The sequence below is a fragment of the Rattus norvegicus genome, chromosome 12 (genome assembly GCF_021556685.1).
Source record: "Rattus norvegicus strain SHRSP/BbbUtx chromosome 12, alternate assembly SHRSP_T2T, whole genome shotgun sequence".
NCBI classification, from domain to species: domain Eukaryota; kingdom Metazoa; phylum Chordata; class Mammalia; order Rodentia; family Muridae; genus Rattus; species Rattus norvegicus.
The window spans coordinates 37,688,222-37,711,312 of record NC_141545.1 but is presented as its reverse complement, the minus strand read 5'-3'; the positions used below and the strand labels follow the sequence as shown (position 1 = coordinate 37,711,312).

Genomic DNA, 23,091 nt, shown 5'->3' with positions numbered 1-23,091 from the left:
TCTTAAGATTTATGGCAGTCATCTTTGGGGTGAGTCTCTGTGGCCAAACAGCCCAGAGTCACTTTGAACCATGCAGTCAAAAAGCGGCTAGGCCCAAATCCAATATGGCTCCGTGCAATAGTTCAAATCTCCACTCCCATCTCTTATTACAGTGTATTGATTCTTCTGTTACCTTGTGGATCTAGCCCTCCCCTGCCAGATTTGGGGTATCCAAACAGTTGAAGCCTGTCTTCAGCTAGGGAGGGACATGTCCATCTGGTTTATTGCTTTTTTTTGTGGGAGAAGTCTAGCAAACCCCCATAATTCATAAGGTGAGGGAAGACAGGCAGCTCCTGAGACGGAAGATGCTATATTTCCCCTTGTCAAGCCTTGTGTTGTTAGGACCATGAAGGCAGACATTCTACTCAAAGGAAATTATCCTACAAAGTTAGTACAAAAGGAACCCATCATGCCCCCTCAAAGAATGCACACCACAGTAGCGCTGATGAAGTTCTGCGACAGATGAAGAGTCCACCTTAAAAATATGTTGTCTTCGTCTGGGTTTGTATTCCTGCACAAAACATCGTAAACAAGAAGGAGGTTGGGGAGGAAAGGGTTTATTCAGCTCACACTTCCACATTGCTGTTCATCACCAAAGGAAGTCAGGAGAGGAATTCACACAGGGCAGGAACTTGGAGGCAGGAACTGATGCAGAGGCCATAGAGGGATGCTGCTTACTGGATTGCTTCCCCTGGCTTGCTCTACCTGCTGTCTTATAGAACCCAGGATGGCACCGCCCACAATAGGCCCTCCAACCCTTGATCACTAATTGAGAAAATACCTTACAGCTGGATCTCATGGAGGCATTTCCTCAAGAGAGGCTCCTTTCCTAACTCCAGCTTAGGTCAGGATGGCACAGAAAACCAACCAGTTCACATGTTAATAAGTGTAATAAATATCAGTGGACTCTGAGTGGTTGACTGATGGAAAGGAAGACTGATTTGCTAAGCTGCTTCCCTGGCCATTCCACACACAGGCTGTCCATGCATTTCAAAGACAAGCATAACCCTGTGCGTCAGTTGAACCCACTTGAAATCAGTTGCACTGGTCTAGAAAGAGGCTCAAGGTCTCAGCACGTGGATCAGAATGAGTGCCAGGGAGAGGCTGGGGCCTCTGCACTCACGACTGGAACTGCAGGAAACTAAATAATGCTGAGAGTGGGAGAAAGAGTCTCCTCCAGGGAATGACACACCAATCGGCTGATCAATACCAAATGGCCAATCCTGAACACATACATGAAAGTAGCATTTAACAGACAGAGGATGTTATATTCATGTATTTAGGAATATGTGATATGTACATATATGTATAACATTAAGAAAAAAGAATTTTAGAGTTTGCAGTTATAAGGATTGATTTTATGAGTTTTATATGCCAACTTGTAGTTGGCTCATATCATATGTCAATTTGGGATTCTCACGTGTGTGTGTGTGTGTGTGTGTGTGTGTGTGTGTGTGTATGTGTATGTGTGTGTGGGTATGTATTGTGTGTGTGTGATGTGATGTGTGTGTGATGTGTGTGTATGTGTGTGTGTATGTGATGTGTGTGTGATGTGTGTGATGTGTGTGTGATGTGTGTGTGTGGTGTTTGTGTGTATGTGTGTGTGTGAGATGGGTGTGATGTGTGTGTGTGATGTGTGTGTACGTGTGTGTGATGTGTGTGTGTATGTGTGTGATATATGTGTATGTGTGTGTGTATGTGTGTGTGTGATGTGTGTGTATGTGTGTGTGTGAGATGGGTGTGATGTGTGTGTGTGATGTGTGTGTACGTGTGTGTGATGTGTGTGTGTATGTGTGTGATATATGTGTATGTGTGTGTGTATGTGTGTGTGTGATGTGTGTGTATGTGTGTGTATGTGTGTGTGTATGTGTGTGTGTGATGTGTGTGTGTGGTGTGTGTGTATGTGTGTGTGTGATGTGTGTGTGTGTGGTGTGTGTGTATGTGTGTGTGATGTGTGTGTGTGGTGTGTGTGTATGTGTGTGTGAACTTGCGGGTGTTTAATTTTATGTGTCATCCTAGTTAGACGTCTATTGCTATGATGAACTCTGTGACCAAAAGTAACTTGGGGTGGGAAATGGTTTATTTGGATTCCATGTCTCCATCACAGTCCATCATGAAGGGAAGTCAGGGCACAACCTCAGGACAGAAACTTGGAGGTAGGAGCTGATGCAGAGGTCATGGAGGGGTGCTGTGTACTGGCTTGCTCCTCAGAGCTTGCCTTATAGAAGCCAGGGACCACCTTCTCAGGGGTGGCACTGCCCACAGTAATCTGGGCACTGGGCTTTCTTCACATAAGTCAGTCAAGGCAATACCCCCACAGACTTGCCTATGGGCCAGTCCGATGAACGCCTCTTCTTAATTGAGGTTCTCTCCTCTCAGATAAATCTATCTTGTGTCAAAGTAACAACAGCAACAACAAAATATAACCAGCCACACTGATCAGCTTGAGATTCGCTATTTTGTGTCAACTTGTAGTTGTCAAGTTGTAGCTGTTTACCTTTGCTCAGCTTTGTCCCCCTCAGGCTGGCTAGACGTGTTCCTAGAAGAGATTAGCCTCATTTTGGTATAGAGTAAAACCCTTTTTGATTTACTAATAAAGAAAGGAAAAAACATAAAAGAACACAGGTTTCTCCGTGCCCCGCCCCCTCAGTCCTTGCTCTGACCGTACACACCGGCCCCCACCACTCCACACTCCCGCCCCCACCGCTCCCTCCCAATTTCCATCTCTTACCCTAGGCACAGCATTTCAGCCTCAGACTAAATTACACCTTGTGCTTTTCTGTCTTTCTGGTTAAGTATGAGATACTGTGGGGTTTCTCTGCTTCTGTAATGGTATGAACCAATTCCCATAATAAATCTCCCTTTATAGACCTATATAAACCCTACTGGGTCTCTTTCCCTGGAGAACCCCGACTAATATACTAGTTGAGATAGGATATTAGACACGGGTTCCAGGTACACCGTCCTAGTAAATATTTACTGAGTCTATTTCGCCGTGATAATTTCCCCATAGTGTGCAGATTACGGCAGCTCACATTTTATCCTAATATGCCGTGCGATGTTTATGCTGTGTGATCTATAGTAAATATTGATTTTGCCAACACTGCTATTGTTCATTTGTGCCTCTTTAGTACGATTTCCATAGGCGACTTAAAGGGCGGCCGAGGGGCAGGTGGGAAAGCAGTGTTGTTCTTTTGTAAAGAGCAGGGCACATGAGAGAAAGACAGTGAAGAAAGCATTTTCACACACCCCAAGTCCCTCTCTTTACCCAGGGAGGCAGAGCTCATGGGCAATAGGCAGTCACCTCTGCTGCTTGGTATTTGAGGGTTACACAGTCAGCCACTGTATCAATTTTTGCTTCTGATAATTTCATACACATACACAATGTTGTGATTAATTATAATTATGATGGGGGATTAATGCTCACCCCATTATCATCTCCTATCCTTCTGGCATTCCTGCTGACACCTCGTTTTCCCATCCTACTCTCCATAAAGATTTATTTTTATTTGTGTGTATCTGCCTGTGTCTCTGTGTGCATGCACCATGGGTACTGGGACCTGTGGACACCGGAAGAGGGTGTGAGAACCCCTGGACCTGGAATTACAGGAAGTTGTGAACTATCTGAGCTGGATGCTGGGAACACAGAGACAGGAAATGTTCTTCACCTCTGAACCATGTCTCTAGATCCTCCTTCTTACTTGCGGTGTGTGTGTGTGTGTGTGTGTGTGTGTGTGTGTGTGTGTGTGTGTATGTGTGTGTGTGTGCGCATGTACAGGTCTTGTGTAGGTAACCTCAGATGCTGTGGCTGTCAGTTCATGGATGCAATGGTCGTGTCACATCAAGAAGACCAGCTTTTCACAGCTTTCCTCCTACCCCCAGAGCCTTAAAATTTTCCCGATCCTTCTTCTGTTATGCTCTCCGGATCTGGGAGCAGGGCATCTAGATGTTCCGTTTAGAGCGGTTAATTTCCTTAGACTCCAACTTTCTCCTCTGAAAGTGGGGAAATCGGAAAGGCGCCTTCTTAAAAGTTATCACTTTTATTAAATTAGGCAGTGCAAGACAATCAAAGCTCTCAACACTGACAATGAGCCCTATTTATGTAAATGATGAATACTGTCTGCACACCAGGTGCAGGTGCTCGTAGTGGCCAGAAGAGGGCGACAGATCCCTTAGAGCTGGAGTTACACATGGATATGAGCTGTCCTGTGAGTGCTGGGACCTGAACTCTACATGAGCAGTCAATGCTCTAACCCCTCCCCACCTCCCAGTCACCTCTCCAGCCTGATGGTGTCAGGTGGTGACGTGTTGTACACTCCCTCCTGTGATTGGCTTGAGTTCAGTGAGACTTTGCTTATATTTTAAGCCAACCTCAAATGCACAGGGAGACATTGCCATTAGAATAGCCTGCTCTGCAAAGAGCTCATGGCAGCTTTGATCAAGGACACAGGCTGCTACTTGTCAACAATCCCTGCCGGCTTGGGGAAGTCTGTAATGAGTTTAAAATGAGTTTTTCAATCTTTTTGTTGAATCTCTGATGTGATTTAGTGACGGAGCGCCTTTTAATTTGGGCCTCAGTGGGAGTGTTTCATTTACGGTATCAAAGCATTTTCAAAAGCGCACGAAGGAATTCTTGAAAAAAAAATCCATAGCAAATATTATGTCTAACAGAAAATGAAGTTACAGATACAAATTTTGGCCACGTACTGGAAAAAACAGCAGAAGCAGATAGAATATATGAAAGATCATTGGTAATAACAGCAAAAATAAATCAACAAAGGAGAGAAAGAAAAGGTTCGAGTGAGCAGAGCCGTGTAGTTTGTTGTTAGCCCCTCGCAGCTTATTGTCTGGAGTTTGCAGACATAGGGTAGAGACCTAGGTGTGTCCTCAGAGATGCTGAAAGTTTCCAAGCTGCAGGAAGAATCCAGAAACTACTGTTTTTGGGGACGAATGAAAGGGCAGGAGAGAGCTGGCTGAGACAGGATTGCTGGGGGCAGTAGGGAGTGGGGCGGAGGAGACAGCAGTATTCAGCTGAGTACTTGTTCATGTGTGCATGTGAGAAAATTATCCCTGAGACCCAGAAAAAGAACTGTAATGGAGAACGACCTCTACCAGAGCCTGGTGCAAAGGCTGCTGGGAGCGGCGCAAAGGCTTCTGGGAGCGGCGCAAAGGCTGCTGGGAGCAGTGAACAGCATTAGCTTCCATAGGGTATATCAACAAACCTCACTGAGCCATCATATTGGTTGTGCCTTGCTGGTTGGGAACACTTAACTCTGGAGTGAGTACTCTTCCTGTCCAGCTAAATGAATCTAAAAAACAAAACAAAAAAACCAAAACAACAACAAAACAACAACAACAACAACAACACACCATGACTTACATGAACCAAAATGATTTTAAGTAACAATTGGATGTTAGAACAAATGTGTGTTTCTGAGAATGTACCAATATCTGTCAGTTAATACAGTAAAATTCATATTGTCTAATATTCCATCAAAATGGTGAGATGCAGAAAAAGAACCAGGTCAACAAAAGACGTATTACGCGTATTACTGCTACCAGTCAATCCAGCAACTAATCAACTGGTCATTTAAACCAAGTGGTCATAGGTGCTTGTGGGGCGGCGGACAGTGAAAGGTACCCTGATTCCTGGTCGAGGTAGGTCGAATCCCTGGGAGACTCTAAAAGGGACGGCAGGTGCATTCCCAGTCTCCCAGAATATCAGGGCCTCGCATAACTGCACCCCCTCTCCCCAAAGACCCCTATAGAGAGGTTTGATACAGAACAGTCATGTAGGGCAATGCCTCAAGCCCCTCCTCCCCAGGTGAGGATGTGACCAGAAGGTCACACAGGCTCAAGACAGATCAATCACAGAAGCAGGACCACGCCCCCGAATATGTAGATGAGGTCTTCCCAAGCTCTCAGGCCAAACCAATAGGAAGTACCTGCTATCAGACACTGAGCTATGCAAAAGACTGTATTTAAGTATCATGTTCAGGGGGCTGGGGATTTAGCTCAGTGGTAGAGCGCTTACCTAGGAAGCGCAAGGCCCTGGGTTCGGTCACCACAGAATTAAAGGTATGCAGGAATTATTCCATCGTCTGAGAACTTCTGTCATAAGAGCTGTAACACTGCTGCCTGGGGAAGAGATCTGGCCTCCCTGATATCATCACTGCCAGAATCTACCCTGTACCCCTCGTTGGGTAGTCAGTTTCCTGCTGTCTCAGCCTGGCTCAAGCATCTAATGCAGCAGCAGCAGAAACAGAGGGGGAGCAGGACAAGCAGTGGAGGCAGTGGAAGCAGTCCTCTCTCCCTGCCTGAGTTCTCTCCCCCTCGCCCGAACATACGCAGCTAGCCCGGCAAGAGGTTGCCGTGAAGAGCCCCACGGCACCAGAGCCCTACAGCTGCTAGTAAGTAAGTAATTAAGGATATTATAATTAGTAGATTAGTATGTCATAACAGTATATTTTCTATCTTTGAGACGTCAAATTTTATGTTTTAAATGAAAAGGTTTATTATTTTTTATTTAGGTATGTATTGTGTCTGCGTGGATATGTACATGTTTAAGTGTAATACCCATGAAGGCCAGAAGGGGGCGTGGATTCCCTATAGCTGGCGTTACGGGCAGTATGAGTCACAATGTGGGTGCAGTTAACTGGACTCTGGTCCTCTGAAGGCGTAACAAGTACTCTCCTCTCCACCTCTGATTTCCTTTATTTCTGAGAATAAAATTAATGAGCACGGAGGAAAGGCCACATTTTTGAAGTTGCATGTTTCAGGAAAATCTGAGAAATTTGTTCTGAGAATCTGTGTGTGACCCGGTGAATCCAAGCTTCAGCTGTTCGGCTTTGGCTTTCAGACGCACACTGTAACTCCTTCCCCGAGGACGCTATATTTTGCCCCCCTCTTGGGTATTGCGGTATTTCTGAAATTGAGGCGATCTCAAATCTCTTTCTGCTGATGTTAAGTTCAGCAGATATGAATTAAGTGTGACTGAAAATCACATCCAAAACAATCTCTTTAAGCTGTGAGGCACCATGAAAAACTCAAAAAAAAAAAAAATTGGGGGTTGGGGATTTGGCTCAGTGGTAGAACGCTTGCCTAGCAAGCGCAAGGCCCTGGGTTCGGTTCCCAGCTTCCAAAAAAAAAAAAAAAAAAAAATTGGACGTGACAGCACACCAACCAGTAAAGATGATTGTTATCCTGAGCTGGGAATGTCTCTCACTTGATAGAGTGCTTGCTTGTCATGCACGGGGCCCTGGGTCCATTCCCAGAAATTGGGTGGACTGATACATGCCTCTAATGCCAGAACTCAGGAGGTCAGGCTAGGAGTGTCCAGAGTTCAAAGCTGGCCTGGGCTATATAAGAGCCAGGACTGGAGGGGAGGGAATTCCTTTATAGGTAATGCTGAGGGTCAAAGCCAGGGATAATAAAAGAGCAACTTCAAAAGAAAACATTGTTTATTGTTACTCTTACCATTTGCTGCATAGGGAATGGTGCCTCCCGCAGTGGAATGGGTCTTCTTATATCATTTAGAAAGTCCCTCACCGGCATGCCCACAGAGCAGCTCGATCTAGGTATTTCCGTATTAAGAATCTCTTCTCTGGGTCTGAAGAGACAACTCTGTTGTTAAAAGCTCACGCTGTCTTTGCAGAGGACCTAAGTTCAGTTCCCAGCACCTGCATATGCAGCTCACGACCACCTGTAACTCTGACTCTTCTTCTGGTCTCTACATGCATCTGCACAGACAAGTACCTATGAATAAAAATAAAATGAATCTTGGAAAAATAAAAAGCAAGCAAGGGGAACCCAGGGAAATGGTTTCATTTCACTCTGTTTTCCCAGGAAATTGTAGAAGGCTTTCTTCATTCCATCTAAATGTTGACCTAGATCCTCCGAGGATACGTGATTTTTGCGGGTTAGACGTGTCTGGGATTTGTGCTTGGTGGCAATTCGAAATCAGACTGTACAACTTTCATGCCCTTCTTTGGTTTATAAGGAAAACAGCAGGCATAAACACATTCATATTTCCTTATTACTGTTTATTCTCCCTCCCTGCTTTTGAGGTCCCGAACCATCTAGGCGTGACAGCAAGACATAACTTACTTCCCTCATAAAGCATCACAGCCGTGCCAGAGGGCAGTGCGCTGAGCACATTGTTGGCTAAACACGCCGAGCGGCCTTCACACCCAGAGCAAACATGTCAGCTGGTAATTTCTCATTGTTCACACTGGAAACAGTTCAGGCAGTCCATCTTAAAAAAAAAAAACAAAAAAAAAAAAAACAAAAAAAACAGTCCATCTTAAAAGTCTCAACACTGCCAATCCCGGCACCCAATTCACAAAACTGCCTGCTAGCTTTGCTGAACCAAAGAAACTATTTCCCAGGGAAGAGACAAGCTGCTGACGGCTCACACAGGAGCCTATAACGGATCCCAGGAACACCAGGACCAAGCCCCCTCCCACCCTTTGCCTAATGGACAGTGGTTTTCTATTTAATTCTGGACTATCGAATGAATTACTTTTTAAAATAAGAGTATTTATTTGATGAATTTATTTTTTCTCTTTTCTTTTTTTCTGAGCTGGGGACCGAACCCAGGGCCTTGCGCTTGCTAGGTAAGCGCTCTACCACTGAGCTAAGTCCCCAACCCCGAATTTATTTTTTAAATATTTCGAAGACACAGAAGAATTACTTTTACCACGATAGCGTCCTACACATGGAAACCAGAGGTCAATGTCCAGTGTCTTTATTTTTTTCTATTGCCATTCACCTTGTATTTTATAAATATTGAAAAAATATATGTGTTCGTATGCACACTTGTGTGCATGCTTTTGTATACGTGTGGGCATATGCGTGCTACCGTGCGTGTCTGGATGTCGGAGGAGTCAGATTTCTTCTTCCTCCATGTGGGTTCCTGGGACTAAACTCAAGTCATCAGACTGAGGCAGCTCGCTGGCCTTTTGTCTTATATATTTTTGAGACATGGTCTCTCATGGAGCCTAGAGCTCACCAGTCAGCTAGGATAGCTTCCAGGGAACTCCAAATGTCTGCCTTTCCCTGTCCTACAACCTAGTGCATTACTGACCCATACTCTTATGTCTGTCTCTTCTACAAGGATGCTGGCATTTGATCTCAGGTCTTCCCTTTTATCTTTATGGCAAATGCTGACTAAACCAGCCCCCCAGCTCCTGTACCACCGTTTCTTTAACTATTCACCGTAGGAAATATCTGGACCGATTCCCATTCGGGTTACGACAATTACAGTTGCTGTGCACAAAACTTCCCCATCAGAGAGTCTTTTCTTGTCTGGATATAAGAAAAAACGGCGTGGGATGGGGGTGGGGAGAGACTCTCCAAGCCGGACAGAACTCTTTTTCTGTAATGAGTCATTTTCTTTTCTATTTTTGAGAAGCGATTTTCTGATGTGCACGAGAAGCCTCATGCCTCTCCTCTGAACATGGCCGCCTCATGCTGTTCCTCAGATATATTAAGTCGTTGGGTCCTTTGGCGATCTTGCTGTTCAAAGCTGCTTCCATCCTTCTTCACAGCGCTGTTTACCGGGTTACTCCATCATGGGCACAGAGCTGTCAGAGGAGAATGGGAGCCCTGTTCCTCACACAGCTTCTGGGAACTGCCGAAGGGAGGTGGGAGGCGGGAAATCGATACTAGCGACCTCCATCCTTCATCGACTACGACGGGGCCGGTGGGAACACTATTTCCACCTTTGGCGAAAATTGGATTATAAGTGTTGGAAAAGCAGAAAGGGATTTTCGATGGTAAAATACACTTCTACCTTCAAGGATGGATGGCTTCGCCAAGGAAATATGAGCACGGAAGCCACAGCGGCAGGAGCCTGGGAGGCGGGGAGAGGGGATACTGAAACTCAGCGTCACACTGTTGTTTCTCGACCCTGTTTATTTCCTTCAACTGTCTTCATTGTTGTAAGAACTCAGTTAGAATCTCTTCCTTTCCTATGAGCCGCCCTCAGTCAGAATTCCAGCGCCCTGAAGATACGGTTTGTAATTAATGCATGATAGTGACTAGCTTTGGGGAGAGCCTGCCACTAGTTAGCGTGATTTAAGGATCCCGTGTGGGTGGGTGGGACTCTGTGGGGAACGCTCCACTTGCACTTAGAGGAGAGGTATCTCCCACCAGCCTCAGTGGCAAAGGTAAAAAAGTGGATCGGGCTGGGAAATGGCATTATGGGTAAAGAAGGGGCTTGCAAGAGAACTTGAGTTTAGATCCCTAGGATCGTGGTTCAATTCAGTTGTCAACTTGACATAAACCCAGACATAAATGTGACACAAACCTGGGAAGGGAGATCCTCAGTTGAAGAGTCGTCTCGGTCAAATTTTCATGTGTCCAGGTCTGCGAGGTATTTTAACTGCTGATTGACGTGGGAGGGCCCAGCCCCTACTATAGTCGGTACCACCCCTGGATTGGGGGTACTGGGCGCTGTAAGGAAGCCAGTAAGTAGTATCCCTCCAATGGCATCTGCTTTGTATTTCTTCCCTAAGTTCCCTTCAGGACAGTAAAATAAACCTGATAAAATGAAATAAACCTCTTCCTTCCCAAGATCCTTTTGGTCATTTTCTTATCAGAACAACAGAAAGCAAATGAAGACAGAGTCTTGCTTTGTAGCCCAGGCTTGCCTGGAGCTTAAAATAATTCCCCTGCCTCAGTCTCCTGAGTGCTGAGATTACCGGCCTCCACCATTTTACTAGGTATTAGTGATATGACAATGTATACATTATCATTAATACTTAAGACCTGATGTGGTGGTGTGTGCATATTTAAAAATTAGTTCTTTTTAGATAAATGTTAACCAAAATGTTAACAGCATTTATGAGAAAAAAAAAGATCCTGTCTCTGAATGGATTTGAAAATCTTGAAGAAACATCTGGTTTTAGTTTATATCAAGCTTCTCCCCCAACCCCCTGCCTTGGGAGGATTTTGCTGAACTAACTTCTCAGATATTTAAAGTTTACATGGTGGCCTCATTGTCATTCTCAGAAGATGTCTCCCAACTAACTGCCTGCCTGCCTGCCTGCCTGCCTGCCTGCCTATCTATCTATCTATCTATCTATCTATCTATCTATCTATCTATCTATCTATTCATCCATCCATACCCTTTCTGCCTGTCTGTCATCTACCTACTATTACCCTATCTATTCATCTGTCTGTCTATCTATCTATCTATCTATCTATCTATCTATCTATCTATCTATCTATCCCCCTTTCTGCCTGTCTGTCATCTACCTATTATTACTCTATCTATCTATCTATCTATCTATCTATCTATCATCTATCTATCTATCTATCTATCTATCTATCATCTATCTATCTATCTATCTATCTATCCATCTATCTATCTATCTAGTTGTCAATCTGTGAGGGATACATGTGTGCTATGGTGTTTGTATGAAGGTCAGAGCATAACTTGTAGGAGTTGCTTCTCTCCTTTCACAGTGTGGGCTCCGTGGATTGAACTCAGGCTGCCAGACTTGGTGGCAAGCACCTTTGTCCACTGAGCCATCTCCCAGGGCCCAAGCTTCCATTTTCTGGCATAAATCCTCCCTGAGCCCCTCAACCACATTTTTATTCCTGGTTGTTGGGTGCAGGGTCCTGGCTGAGCTGGTTCTAACATCCATGGATACAGAAGCTTCCAAGTGGGTTTTGGCCATGGTGAGAGGCCCATACTGAAAAGGCCTCTGAATGCAATAATTGAATAGACATAATTACAAGGCTTCGTGCCATGTGAAATTGTAAATAGACTGACAATGTAATTTGCACTCATTTATGATACAGTAGCTCATTACGGCTCCAATTTCCATCCCCTTCATTAACCAGCTCATCTGCTTCTCCGAGTGAGCCCCCTTTTGTGTGAGGTGTGGCTCTCTGCCCACAGCGATGCCCAACCAAGTGCAGCGGCGTTCTTGGTGACAGCGCAGTGAGTGTCCAAGTGGTATCCTCAGGGTGCTTATCCATCAGCAAAAGGGAAGCAGGTGCAGATTATGGGATGTCTATACTTCTCTCTCTCTCTCTCTCTCTCTCTCTCTCTCTCTCTCTTTTATTTGAGTACATCTATTTTGTCTGGATGGCAGAGAACTCTTAACATTAAACATAAGCAGTGGAATGGTAATGCATCACCTTCCATATCATAGTCCCTGTGCCATGTTTTCACGGGGGAGAATTGAATGAATGGCCAACCTGCATGCTAAGCGCTGGGCCTGGTGCCTGGCAGCCTGAGTGCCTCAGAACTGTTTGTAAGGGAGCTGAGTACACGGCTCCATCTGTAAACTGAACCATCCTCTGTGGAAAGAGAATAGCGGTCGGTAGGGTTATGCTGGGAAAAGGGAGTCTCTCTGCTTCCAAGGCTAGTGGCCGTGAGCAAAGAGGCATTTGAATGACAGATGCTCATCTTCAAATCCACCATTTCTATTCTTCCTCTGGTGAACTGTGTGGCAATCCGAATCTGCCTGCTGCCAGGCTTGTCCTTCTCCAACTACAAAGTGCAGCTGGTCACCGTGATACACATCACCTGCTCGTTTATCTGTGCGGGCCTCAAGTTAGACTCAGAGCCCACGGTTAAAATGAGAAGCAATGGTGTCTCAGTGGTTTAAAGGGGCCTTGCTTCCAAGCCTCTTGACCTGAGTTTGGTCCTGTTGCACATCGAGGAAGGAGAGACCAAGTTCTAAATGTTTTCTGAGCTCTCTGTGAAACACACACACACACACACACACACACACACACGCACGCACGCACGCACGCACAGGCACATGCACACGCACACACACGTAATAAAAAAGAACTAGTGTACACGTTGGACTTTGTTTTTCTTTCTTCAAAAGCATCGTCTCCATTGCTCTGTCTTCTGCACTGTCCTGTTTTCCCTGCAGATGAACTGAGCCTGCATTTCTCTGCCTCCTGACTGTGGATGACACACCAGTAGCAGCTTCATGCCCCTACCATCATGACTTCCCCGCCATGATGGACTGTGAGCCGAGACAAATGCATTCCTTCTTAAGTTGCATTTATCCGGTGTGTTGTCCTAGCAACAAGACGGCGACTTGCACGTTCTGCTTTGCTTCTTTCTCCAGTTTCCTGTGTATCTTCTCTTCTTCATTTGCATTGATTTCTGGGGTAGAGTTTATGGATTTTTCACCACCTGCTGCATGCTAGCTAAGCATCTCACATTCAGGAGCCCCAGTTGTCATAGTCAGCTTCAGGGGGTCAATGTGACACTAACTTAGAATCACCTGGGAAGAGAGAACCTCAGCTGCAGATCTGTCAGATCCGTTTGGACTATGGTCATATCTGTGAGGCATTTTTTTAACTGCTAATGGGTGGAGGAGGGTCCAGTCCACTCTGGGCGGTTCAATCCCTAGGCCTGGGCTGTATAAGGAAGGCACATGAGCAGGCCAGAGGAAGCGAGCAAGTTGCAGTGTGCCTCCATGGCTTCTGTCTCTGCTCCTACTTGAGTTACTGCCCAACTTCCTTCAGTGACAGACAGTGACTTGAAAAGGTAAGTCAAATCAGTCCTTTCCTCTCTAAGTTGCTTTTGGTCATGGTGTTTATCACATGCAACAGAAATCAAGCTAGAACACCAGCTCAGCCCCAGGAATGACCATGGTTCTTTTCACACACTAGGAAACTGAGTCTCGGTTATGTTAAGCAGCCAGCCATGCATCAGAGTCAGTGAGCTGTAGAGCTTGGCTTCAAGGCCAGTCCGCCTTAGTGCAGGCTGGAGGTCTTGTTCATTACCTCGGCTGGTTTCCTTGCATTACTAGTGCTCCTTTCTACATTCTGTGAAAACCCCACTTTGTTAGCATTTAAATTGCTGTGTGTACCACTACTGTGTTCAACAAAACCACAGGTCATCTGCTTTATTTTAAATATATCAGCATTGAAATGCATCTTACAGTGTGGTCTTTTGTACAAATTGGAAAGCAAAAGAAAGGGAAGAAAGTTTATACAAAGCCTGTCTTGAAAGAACATCAAATGAGTAAAATGTGTCCTTTCTGAAGCCGAGCGGCACAGTCTAGCTTTAACTGCCTTTTGCTGGTTTGGTGACCACTGGTAGTTTAGGAAGCTCTCTAGGCTTGTTTGTCTGTACAATGGGAATAATCATGGACCTACTTTATAAGATTGATGAAAAAATTAGATTACAAATATTTTATTATCAAAATTTTCATATAATAATAATAACAACAATAATAATAACAACAACAACAACCTTTACCCCATGTCTGGAATGTAGTAAATTAGGGTGCATGTGAGTGATCAAGTCCTTGACTCAATGTACAATAGTGTTTTACTATGTAAAATTTGGAGGGTTGTCAAGAAAGAAATGTTTGAGGGTGCTGGGCATCATGGCCTGAGGAGGGACTGTTCAGAAATGAAAGCAGGCAGCTGTCTTAGAGAGATTGTAAGTCAGGTGAGAAAAGCAAGGGCTGGATGACTCAAGTCTCCATCAGTCATCCATAAAGAATCATGCAGCCTCTCGGCAGAGATGGGATACCACTGGACAGTGTCCTCAAACACCCAGGTCTCAGTGTCTTACTGTATATGATATGGCATGGATGGCATGTTAACCCAGAGAAGCTTGTGGCTGGACAAGTGGCTTAGGTGGAAGAGTGCTCACCCAGCATACAGTAAGTTCTGAGCCCAATGCCCCAGCACTACATAAAAAAAACAGCAAAGTGGTTCATGCTTGTGATCCCAGAATTCAGATGGTGGAGGCTGAAGGATCACGAGTTCAAAAATCAGCCTAGGCTATGGCGGTGGTTTGATTGAGAGTGTTCCTCATTGGCTCAGATGTTCAAATACGTGATCTCCAGTTGGTGGCACTGTTTGGGTGGGTTTGGGAGGTGTGGCCTTAGTGGAGAAAGCAGGGTGGGTCTTGAAGCTTCTCTGTTTTGTGCTTGAAATTCAAGTTGTGAGTTCTTAGCTGCTGCTCCAGCTACTTGCCATCTTGGACTCTAATTCCCTGGAACCATAAGCCAAAATAAACCCTTCTGTAAGTTATCTTGGTCATGGTGTGTTATCACAAGGTATTAATATGGCTACCTAGGATTGGCTTGGGTTACTCTACATCTGGCCTCAAAAATAGACAAGGCAGAGAGACACTCATCATGTAGGTTTCAGGAACCCAGTGGTAGAGTGAACCTTCCACGAGTTAATATCAGTATTCCAAACTAATTGCTATAAAACCTTGGATCGAATTCAAATAAATACATCTCTAATAGGTTATAAGGGTATTGTTTCCATGAATTATTTGTGAATTCTATGCATACAATGTACTTTGATCATACTAGCCACACTCTATTCACCCTAACTACTTCCAGAATCATGCCCAAAACACACACACACACACACACACACACACACACACACACACACACACAAAACTACCACCACCACCAAGAAAAAATACCCTCTGTCTCATGCTCCTTTCCTCCCATACCTTTGGTGGTAGGAAAAGATAAAAAGAATCCTTGAGGGGCCGGAGAGATAGCTTAGCAGTTAAGAGCTCCTATTGCTTTTGTTCTTAGCATCCAGGTCTAGACCTGTAATTTCAGCTCCACAGGGGTTCTGATTGCCCTCTTCTGGTCTTTACAGGCAACTTACGCTCAAATATGCATAAGCACAGACATATATGCACAATAATAACAATGGTGATGATGATGGTGGTGATCAGTCTTTTAAAAAATAATCTTTAAAATTAAGACTAGTTTTACAATAGAGAAAATTTCACACAAACAAAAACCATTGGCTCTCTCCTCACTCCAGAATTTAAGTTTCATGATATGAGGAACAGGGAACTAAACTCTATCTAAATATACTAGGAATTATCGAAGGTCATCAATACCCTGCTTGGGTTCCCGTAGAAGGAACTTCAAAGGCATAGGGGTAAGGACACTGACTGAATATTGGCTCAGTAAGGACGGCTGTAGACAGTAGCCGTGTCATTGACTCCAGATACCCAGAGTGGCACATGAGTGAAGCCTTTGTGCTCTCTTTCTATTCTGTTTTTGTTCTCTGGTAAACTTGGCCATCACCGCTCCTGAGTAGCAAGAATCATCAGTTCATTCTCTGCTTGTGTTCATTTGGCTCTGAAACAAACAAACAAACAAACAAAGGGCACATCCCAGGAGCTGAGATTGCATGCACGAACTTTCTCAATGGTAAACTAACCTGGGGTGGGGGATGGCCAGCGAACTTACCAAGAGCTAACAGTAGAAAGTGACCTGTCACCTGGATGGACATGTGCCAAGTGAGGAGATAATTGAATGATGGCAGAGCGACAGAGGCTATGTGACTTAAGTACTTTGGGAGGGACTCTGCCAAACACGGATATGAGGCAGAGGTGTGAATGGGGTGTGCCCAGGTCTGGGTACAGGAGTCTACTATTAATCATGTTCATATTTGTGCCCAGTGGATTTTTACCCTCTCTCCACTGAAGAACAATGGCTGCCCTTAATCCTGGGCATTGTTTGAGTCCTTTTTAAAGGCAAACAAAACAAAAAAACCCACTGTTTAAAAGGTAAGTTTTTATTTTTAACTTGACTCTATTTTTATGCCTGACTTGATGTACAACCTCCTTGTAGGGACTCTTGGGGTGCAGCCTGGGCTATGGGGAGACACTCCAAGTGATGGTGAGATGGAGGCTCTGAGTGCCCAGTGGGTCTGTGAGCTTAGAGATGGATAAACACGTCATTCATTATTTTTGCTTGGAATATCTCCTTCAGTTCTTTCTGGCTGATCCCAGGAAGGCTTCTACTCTCAACATGCAGTTAAAGCATCCTGCCCTATATTAAGCCTCTTCTAGTCCTCTCCCCACCGTTAGCCAGTGCCTTTCTGATACAGCTCCGCCCTGATCCCTTCCTTTTGCCACTCATCCTACTCTTCTTCCTGCAAAGTTCTCAAGGGTATCCTTGTAAATACTGGATCAAGACAAGGTTGATGGAACCTTTCCACGGCCTTCTGACTATTTCTATGTCAGCTTGAGACAAGATAAGGTCATGGGAAGAATAAATCTTAATCAAGAAAATGCTTCCCTGGACCTTGACTGTAGGCAACTCTGTGGGGTCATTTTCCTAACGGGTGATTGATATGGGAGGGTGCAGCCCATTATGGGGCTGTGCCACCTCTAGGATTGTGGTCCTCAGTATAAGAAAACAACTTAGGCAAGCCAAGGGAGGCGAGCCAATAAATAGTGTTCCCTCATGGCCTTTGCATCAGCTCTTACCTCCAGGTTTCCTGTCTTGAGATCTTGTCTTGATTTTTCTCGGTGATGGATTGCTGCTTAGAAGTGCGAACTAAATAAGCCCTGTCCTTCCCAAGTCGCTTCTGGTCGTGGTGTTTCATCACAGCAATAGAAACCCTAACTAAGACACTTTGCTCTGGAAGTCCTGGCAAGCTGGGTTTAGCTGCACATTCTCTATACACCAATTAAATGGACACTGGTAGTAAAGAACAGAGAAAGATTTATTCCGTGTAGCCATCTTGGGGAAAAAAGAAAAAAGAAAATAACTAGTTCCCCCCTATGGTTTAGACTTAAATAGATGTGTGTATCACTAAGCTGTCCTGGTTCCGGTGTGGTCCTGCCTCTCATCAATACATCCCTGGCTTCCGATCTCTCTTGCAGGATGGCCTGACAGTGGTGAGAATTGTGTGACATTATTTCCCAGAAGACAAGGTCTTCCCCTGGTTAGCACCAGGCTTTAGCTTTCCTCTCCCACCCACATAAGATTGCAGGGGAAATTCCAGTTTCTTTTGATAATTGTTTCTGGGTGTCAGTGGCACAACTATCTTTCTTTAGACTATCTTGGCAGGATGGTTGTGTGGCTTTCCATTTCTATCAGCCCAAATCATTTGGACACACACACACACACACACACACACACAGAAAGGAGAGACAGAGACAGAGACAGACAGACAGAGAGAGAGAGATGGATAGATGGATGGACAGAGACACAGACACAGCACTTACAGACCTTATTTAACTCCATGTACATTTCTTTCATAAGAGACCAGCACTGTTTATTTCAATCATTTGCTTACAGAGTGTGTGGCAGAAACACTCCCAACTGTGCACCACCAAATCAACAACAAGACCTTAAAAGTCACCTTTATGGTGGTATCTGATTTAATTCTGGGGCCCCAGTTGTGATTTCAAATGCCTGGAATAGGATGGGCACCAAATAAATGCAGCAACGGAGACAGTAGAAAACCCAGTGGGGGTATTAACTAATCCAGGATCCCAGTCCTGCTCTAAACATGATGTCCATCAAAGGCTTAGTCAGGTCAGATGGAAACACAGAGAGCAACGGAAAATGTGTGTGCATGTGTGTGTGTGTGTGTGTGTGTGTGTGTGTGTGTGCGTGCCTATGTGAATAGTATGTGTCTATGTGAATGGTATGTGTGTGTGTCTATGTGAATGGTGTCTGCCTATGTGAGTGATGTGTGTGTGTGTGTCTATGTGAATGGTGTCTGCCTATGTGAGTGATGTGTGTGTGTGTGTGTGTATGTGAATGGTGTCTGCCTATGTGAGTGATGTGTGTGTGTGTGTGTGTCTATGTGAATGGTGTGTCTGCCTATGTGAGTGATGTGTGTGTGTGTGTGTGTCTATGTGAATGGTGTGTCTGCCTATGTGAGTGATGTGTGTGTGTGTGTGTCTATGTGAATGGTGTATCTGCCTATGTGAGTGGTGTGTATGTATCTATATGAGTGGTGTGTGTGTGAGTTTATGTGAATGGTGTAAGTGGTGTGTGTGTGTGTGTCTATGTGACTAGTGTGTATGCCTATGTGAGTGGTGTGTGTGTGTGTGTGTGTGTGTGATATGTGTTGGTGTTTGTATGACTTATTTTACTTATTTTGTTTTTTTTTCTTAAATTACATCCTGAATGATGTAATGATAGAGAACGAGCCTCTTCAGTGCCAGGGGTAAGGAATTTTCCACAGAGAGCAAAGCATGTGAATTTCGGAGCCCACAAGCCATAAGCTTCAACCCTGCTGTCACTTGTGAGTGTCCCTGGATGGGACACTTCTCTTTGCTGAGCTCCAGAGTTCACGAATCATTAATTGCAGACTGCAGTACCCATCATGCCAGCTCTTCCTCAGCGTCAGTAAGACGCTGCAATTAGATTCAGTCCCCGGCACAGAGCAGACGGCTCACAAATGTTATCTCTTCTTCACAGAGCAGAACCCTGGGACTGCCCTCCCGGGAGCTGGATGGAGGCACACTGTTCTCAGATGCTCTGAAGGACATTTAATTCTTCAGTCAGATCCTAAAGGCAAAGACATCCACAGCAAGCTGAGGGAAATGATGGCTTATGGTTCTACCGAGGACAACTTACATCTCATTGTTCACGGACTGAGGAAGTGAGACACAGATTCATCCATGGCGCCAGCAAGCTTACCAAGAGCTAACAGTAGAAAGTGACTTGTTACCTGGATGGACATGTGCCAAGTGGGAAGATAATTGAATGATGGCAGAGCGACAGAGGCTGTGTGGCTTAAGTACTCTCCTTACCAGTAACGAACAGTCACATAGGACGTTTCAGTGATTTGTAGAATTATAGGTCTCCCCACCACCCTGTAGCACGTGGTTGGGGACATGTGGCTGGCTGTAGAATTTTGTGTTGGCTAATTAGCCACTCTCTGAAGCAGCCTCCTGATATTTGTTTCATAGGCTTCTGTGTACCTAGGGCCACTTTCCTTGGTGAATGTTTTACTTTGTGTGGGGTTAGAATAGAAGCATATGGTGGTGAAAACCCATCTCCTAAAAGAGTCAAGTTAGCAAACATAGGGCAAGGGAGATGTCACTTCTCTGGAGTTTGTAGTCAATCCTGAAAACAGCCCTATTAAAGTCATCATTAAACAGATGCCTGGGCCTTTGCTATTGCTTACGTGTCCGGAAAAATCTGCAGAGCTCCTAATCTTCAAAGATTTGTAGGAGGTGGGGAAGTTTGTGGCATCTGGCACCAGATATGACAGCAATCTTACTCAACTACGTGAGTTTCAGTTACTGATCTGACTTCATAAGAGACACATCTGGGGGTTGGGGATTTAGCTCAGAGGTAGAGCGCCTGCCTAGCAAGCGCAAGTCCCTGGGTTCGGTCCCCAACTCCAAAAGAAAAAAAAATAAAAGAGACACATCTGGGCGTCCTGCTTTGAGAATTCTTGTGTTTGTTAAACGTGTCAGCTGATGAGTGACCCATCCTGAGATATCCTCAATTCTGTGCCCTCTGCTTAGACTGTCAATCAATCCAGAATTCTCTTGAGCATGGACTGAACACAGTTAGCAGAGAAGATATGAGCCCTGCTCCATTTTACAATCCTGGACCTGAGAGGGTTTGCAGATGGGAACAAGGCATCCAAGAAGTGTGGCCGGGAAGAGCGAGAGGCTCTCAAGGGAATCTTAGAGAGTGGAGAACTCTCCGTTTCTCTCAAGTAGCCCTGTCACATCCCATCAGCACATACATTGATTTTGGATGCTGTTGAGCTTGGGTGTGTTAGAGATGAAAGCCACGATGCTGAACATTGTGGTCCTTCCAGCAAAGGGTAAGTGGGGAGCCTGGACCTGTGCTTCACTAGACTGATAGACAGCCACCCAATACCCTTTGTTATGGCTCTGACTGAGATGGCTGAACAGCAACAGGAGCTATAATCTCAGTGATTGTAAGTCCCTTCCATTCACACGATGTCAATGGAGGCCACTAAGGTGGCCGAATTTCTATCCCAGAGAAGATTGTGAGCTTTTGTACCCATCACAGCCCCACTGTGGACCACTGGCTTTGCATTTCCAATCAAGGGCATTATCAACAGATGCTTAATGGGGGAGCTTCTGTCATATTGTCTGTCCTAGTCCAACAATAACAAGGCTGTGTGAGAAGACTGGATTTCCTTCTCCATCTGTTAGTTATGGTATACCACTGCCAACTCTCACAGGAGGGCTGGCAGATGAGGCAAGGCAAAACAGAAGAAATAAGGGAGATCATTCACGCAATGATTGAAATGCCCTGTTATCAGTTGGCAATCATTTGTCATACCAGAAACTGGGAATAACCCAGCAGGAGTGAGAAAAGACAATAACCACATGCCAAGGGCAACAGTGTGCAGCAAGTGTGAGACCGGTCAGTCAGACATAGATCTTACAGGAGGCATCCTTAAAATCCTTTACAGAGCAATCGGGGGCAAGCTTAGAAACAATAGGGAAGTTAGATGTTTTGGGAAAGACATAGTCATCATAAAGGATGGCCTGGTTTGAATGAGAAATTACCTCCACAGGCTCAGATGTCTGAACAGTTAGTCTCCATTTGGTGGTGCTGTTTGTGAGGAAGTGCAACACTGGAAGGGGAAGAGGAAGGGGAAGAGGGGGAAGAAGGGGAAAGGGGGAAGGAGAAGAAGGGGAAGAAGGGGAAGAAGGGGAAGAAGGGAAGAATGAAAAAGGGGAAGGGGAAGGGGAAGAAGGGGAAGGGAAAGAAGGGGGAGAAAGGTAAAAGGGGAAGGGGAAGAGGAAGAGGAAGAAGGGGAAGTAGGGGATGAAGGGGAAGAAGGGGAAGAAGGGGGAGAAGGGGGAGGGGAGGAAGAAGAAGGGGAAGAAGGGGAAGAAGGGGAAGAAGGGGGAGAAGGGAAAGAAGGGAAAGAAGGGAAAGAAGGGAAAGAAGGGGAAGAAGGGGAAGAAGGGGAAGAAGGGGAAGAAGGAGAAGGGGGAGGGGAGGAAGAAGAAGGGGAAGAAGGGAAAAAAAGGGGAAGAAGGAGAAGGGGGAGGGGAGGAAGAGGAAGGGGAAGAAGGGGAAGAAGGGGAAGTGGAAGAAGGGGAAGGAGAAGAAGGGGAAGAAGAAGGGGAAGGGGAAGAAGGGAAAAGGAAAGGGGAAGAAGGGGAAGTGGAAGTTGAAGCGGAAGGGGGAAGGGGGAAGGGGGAAGGGGGAAGGGGGAAGGGGGAAAGGGGAAAGGGGAAAGGGGAAAGGGGAAAGGGGAAAGGGGAAAAAGGGGGAAAAAGGGGAAAAAGGGGAAAAAGGGGAAAAAGGGGAAAAAGGGGAAAAAGGGGAAAAAGGGGAAAAAAAGGGGAAAGGGGTCTTATGGCCTCATCCCATTTCTTGTTCTTCCTCTGCTTGGAAGCACATACTTGATGTGAATCCTCAGCCTCCTGCTCTAGCTGTTTGTAGCCATACCTCCTCCATCATTACTATCTGTCCCCCTGGAACCTAAGATAAATGAAATTCTTCCATATACCCTGATACCCAGGGAGAGGGAAGGACGATCACATGTAAAGATTCTGAGAAGTTGTGGGCAGGTACGACATGCTTTGCCATTGGACAGGGAGATGAGGGGAGGCACTTAGGCACATGGCAGCACAGAGGCAGGTATAGGCTACCCATAGACAGGCACACACACACTGCGGGCAAACATACACAGGCCTACCCAGAAGCTGGGATGCTTTATAGTAGCATCTCTGATAAGGGAACCGAAGAAAGAAAAACCATACAACATCAGGACCAGAATCTGTCTGGTAATGGACAATGGGGCATTCATACCACAATGGTGCTGGGTGGGTATTAGAATAAAGTGGTGTTGGAAAGATCTAAAAACAGTGGCTGCAATCTTTCTAAATTGGTAATAAAATAGACAAATGAGCAAGGAATCCACAAAACTTTAGGGTGGAAAGAAGACGTGAAGCCTCTGAGTTGGGTGAGAACTAAGGAAGAAACACCAAGACAAAGTAGATCTCTGAAGGTGATGGGAAACTAAGAGAAAGAGGGAAACCTGGACACAAGACAGGAGCTGAGATTTACCTGGGGGAAGAGCAGTTCAAACGACAGGGGATTTCTCTGGAACTAGAAGGGAGCAGTACCATTTCTTTTTTTTTTTTTTTTTTTTTTTGGTTCTTTTTTTCGGAGCTGGGGACCGAACTCAGGGCCTTGCGCTTCCTAGGTAAGTGCTCTACCACTGAGCTAAATCCCCAGCCCCCATTTCTTAAGCACTAAAGGGTTTTACTGCTGTCAACAGACACCATGACCAAGGCAAGTCTTACAAGGACAACAT

The 23,091-nt window shown here is 45.3% G+C and overlaps 1 long non-coding RNA gene across 1 annotated transcript in view; it reads left to right on the top strand.

Annotated features, from left to right (window-relative positions):
- Positions 1–19,952, top strand: part of LOC120095960 (uncharacterized) — a 32,611-nt gene extending 12,659 nt beyond the window's left edge. The window contains exon 4 of the long non-coding RNA XR_015634332.1: positions 19,242–19,952. This is a non-coding gene — a long non-coding RNA (uncharacterized LOC120095960). The remainder of the gene's footprint in view (positions 1–19,241) is intronic.
- Positions 19,953–23,091: the final 3,139 nt, after the last annotated feature.